Source organism: Anopheles ziemanni, chromosome 3 (assembly GCF_943734765.1).
Source record: "Anopheles ziemanni chromosome 3, idAnoZiCoDA_A2_x.2, whole genome shotgun sequence".
NCBI lineage: Eukaryota > Metazoa > Arthropoda > Insecta > Diptera > Culicidae > Anopheles > Anopheles ziemanni.
In genome coordinates this window covers 19,133,576-19,137,750 of record NC_080706.1, presented here as the reverse complement: position 1 = coordinate 19,137,750, position 4,175 = coordinate 19,133,576, and the positions used below count along the sequence as shown (strand labels likewise).

At 43.8% G+C, this 4,175-nt stretch overlaps 1 non-coding gene across 1 annotated transcript; it reads right to left on the bottom strand.

Annotated features, from left to right (window-relative positions):
• Positions 1-2,511: 2,511 nt before the first annotated feature.
• On the bottom strand, positions 2,512-2,594 carry Trnal-cag (transfer RNA leucine (anticodon CAG)). The gene has a single exon. It is a non-coding gene; the product is annotated as a tRNA-Leu (tRNA).
• Between the last annotated feature and the right edge of the window lie 1,581 nt (positions 2,595-4,175).

The following is a 4,175-nucleotide window of genomic DNA, read 5'->3' as shown; positions in this document are numbered from 1 at the left end:
CTATAATTCCTATAACTTTAATTCCTATAACTATAAACTAAACATTTGCTTAGTGCCTACATAAAGGCGCTACAATACCAAAGACCCAGCATGTTTGCACGTCGGTACACCCAAGATGGGAAATTCAAAGTGTGAGTTCCGATGCGAACACTCGCCGCACCAGCAAAAGGATTTCCGTGTCGGCTCGACGGCCTGTTGCTATCGTCGTCAATGCGAGCCGGGCGAACGAAATGAATCCGTTAATGCCACCTCAGGATTCGCCGGCAGGGTGGAAATCGGGGGGCGGGGAGGGAGGGAGACAAATCAGATTTATTGCCATGGAGCCACGGAGGGAAGGAGCTTGTCTTGAAATTCGGTCCTCCGCCCCCAGGGGACGTTGGAAGGAAGCCAGTGCCACGTTTTGCCTTCGTTATCGCATCGATTTCGAGAGCAATCGAGTATGGCACCTTGAGCAGGGCCGTGAAATGAGAAAGGTTGGGAAATTGGAGATTTGCTCCGGGCAGAGTGAGATATAGAAAAGGAAAAAACCAACAGCAAGTATCCTTCGGGCGAGAAACGCATAAGAATTCATCAGCAGATTCATTAATTATACGTATTCGTAGGGCTTCCTGGGTTGGTCGGAAAACTACTAGCCGAAAGATGGATGAAACCAATTCCCAAAGGCTTTGCGAAGAGTGGTGGATTTCTTGTTTGTTTTATCGTCTGAAGCTTCTTTCCAGACAGACGAAATTTTTATACACCGTATCGGGGAAACACATTTCTTCTCCTACGATTTTCAGAAACATTGAAGAAAACATCTTTAACGCACAATGCAGAAATATTGAAAAATCGTGAAATTTTATTATTTCTAGAAGTTTTTCTTTAAACTTACTTGCTGCATTTGTCAGTTATAAATCTTTGGCACAGCTTGTACTAACCTGTAAAAAACAGAATGATGAAATTACGAGCGATTCATTTCCATTATAAGAATCTAATATTATGCTCAACAAACCAGTCAGTTATTTATTTGCATTTAATATCACGCAACGAACGAAAAGAATTACGAGCCCATTTTGAACCACCTGGAAATTTCCACAAGAAAACCAATCTGGTCATTTGCAATAAATCTTTCCGATTGGTAGCTGGGAAGTAGAATCGTATGCTCCCGGGCAAGGAGCTGCAGCATAACGAACCGTGTAACAACTGCACAGAAGTACTAATTATTGAAGGCCTTAAATCAAATCCAACCTGTAACGGAGTTCGTTACGACCCGAACCTGGAGAAGCATGTCTGTTTTCCCAACCTGTGCCACACAAAGACCGCACGAAATGAAAAATCAACAAACGGATCCGAAGGACAAGCAACCTTCGGTGGGAGCACTCCGTAACCTCGCAGTGCAGTGCCGGAAGAAATGTGAACTTACGATACCCTAAAGCAGGGTGGTACCTGGTGCAGAAATGTGCAAGATTGAAGTTGTCGGTAGGATAAATTCCTGTCGTCGAGCAGTGCCGACCAGTAAGGAGCGGAAGTTTATTTTCCATTGCCGACCGTTATCACCAACGAAGCCTTTGTCGTGTTCGTCTTACTACGGAATGGGGAAAGAGTGAGCGTAACGGTTCGTTGTCCGGTAAGTCTTGTTTACGTTTTTATTCTGATTACTACTGTAAACACCGCTTGTTCCTCGTTGGGCTTCGTTGCGTTGCGGCAACAATTCCCAACGGGGAATGGAGAGGCTTCATTTTTCAATCACAAAACAGATCCCATCATGGGCTCTACAGGTTCCTGAACAAAGATTAGCAGTCGGTTGGAAGAAACGGTTTCGTTTGCGAAGAGTTGCTCTGGTGCTGTTGGAGAAATGTGTGTCGTACGTGGAACAACCACCCCGTACCACTGGGACCTGCCGAAACCGAAGCGAGGAGGGAAATAATACCCAAGGTAAATAGAAATATTTTTGCCAGAGGAGCAAAATGTGTTGAGCAACTTACTTCCGAGGATGGAAACCATTCTGTTGCGAAGCAGGGGCTAGTTGACAGAAAACTCTCGACGGACCAGTGCGGTGATTATGCCGAGGAAATATCTAACATTTCATACCATGTGAGCTTTCTTTTTTATCACCATTTTTTTTAACTAGCCGCTTTCGCAAACTAGCAAGCATGCCAGAATATTTTTACATGGATGCCTTCCTCTTCATTGCTGGGAAATTCCAAACCAAAGGCAACATCGTTCCAGGGAAGGTGGGTTAGAGATAAATGTTTTCGGTGCAAATATTGATATTTTTCATTGTGGTACCGCAGGTTGATAAATAAACCAAGTTTTCCGTTCGTGTTTGAACAGCGTCGAAAATTGGGTACGGTGGATGTCAATCACTGTAATGGAAGCAGTTATGTTATCCGGGGTAAAATATTACCTGCTGTTGTTGAAATTTGTAATATTTGCACAATACACAGTATCGTTAACAAAACATGCAAATGGGCGTTCAAAACTGCAGTTTAAGCACAGTTTATCTTCATGACAAACAAAATATAATTCGTTTGTCAGAAGTGGGATTCGAACCCACGCCTTCAGAGAAGACTACGACCTGAACGTAGCGCCTTAGACCACTCGGCCATCCTGACTGTTGAAAAACTGCATTTCAAGTGTGCAGCAGACCGCGTATACGACGACCTGCGTACCCCCTAACGATGCCCTATTCAGCGGAAAACCATCCAAACGGTGGTTTTCTTCGTGACTTTTCTGTTCCTTCTCTATGCCAAACAACATTCTCTACAACCGTCGAACTACCAAAACGCCCACACTACCAAACGCACACACTTGTATCGAAAATCCAATTATATCACACCACTGTGTGTCTAGACCGAGGGCCTTTACTATCTATTTTTGTACGAGTTCGCACGAATCAACACTCCTGCGTCTAGTGCGTGAATAGATTCGGATCGGATTAACAATTCGCCAACGCGAGAAATTGTGTAGAGGAGAAAAAAAGCACATCCCAGCCATCTTCTACTACGCGCCCCCACGATTGCCCCCGGTCATCTCAATTAATGGACCGATGCTTCGAAGCGACCCCTTGTGCACCCTGGTTTCCACCGAGGCCGGGAAATACCGGCTCGGTCAGCCGACTTGTCGGATGAGACTAGCAAATAAAAATATTTTCCACTCGAGCATCTGGCAGATGATGCTGATAATTTTCTTTTGTGCGGATATATATGCTCGCTGCAGATGAGAGTGATATAAGGATTGAGATATTGTGGGGTGAAATGGGATGGAGAGAAGCGAGAGAGAGAGTAACAGAAGAGTAGATAAGAATAGGTTGATCAGCCGATGTGACTGAGAAAGCTACCCAAGAAGAGATTATTGGACAGCAGTCGTATTAAAGTACTGCTGTTCACGTCGGTCTAAGTATCCACTCGAAGCGTCTCGTTATCCCCATTCAATGGTCCTTACGACTTGAGAAGCATTTCTCTCTCACTCTTGAAAGAATTGGTTCGTTAAAGTATATGCAATCGGAGCATTCAAAACTAACCTTAAAAATACGAATACGAAAATTGACTACGGGAAAAGGAAACTTAAGATTTAAACAAACCAATTTAGAGAGAATATACCAACTGGATGTAAATGTTTAAATCTAGTACTCGAATAAAACCTTTACTGTGTTCCAAATACTCTTTTTGTAATACCTTTAATTCTACTGCAGCTAAATTAGCTCACTACTTGCTTTTGAACTCGCACTGGTACCTCCTAGAATAACCTACTTAGATTGAGTTATTCAGTGAAATACAATTGTCCTGAATTACAACAAATATACAGTGGAAGCCACTTGTGAACCAGATGCATGTCTACAATGTACCAAGTTTGCAACACAGGATATAGTCCTTACGAAATAGAAAAGCCCGAAAACCAGACACACTGAGAGTCTCAGCGGTTTTGCCGAACCTGATTTGACGCACTCGTTCGTGAAATCTCTGGTAAGGGAAATTTGAAATCTCTTTGAAAGTTACAAAACAGCCCATACACCCAGAAAGGCATGCAAACGAGGCCCGAATCAGGTGCCATGAAAACGTGACAGGATGTTTGCACTTTCACGGTTAGCCAACTCGGATGTTGGTCGCTTTTTCCGTTGGAGACGGACTAAAGAACGTGAAGCACCGGGCTACTCCATACCAATGCCGATGCTGGTCGCTTTTTCGCTGGAGGCA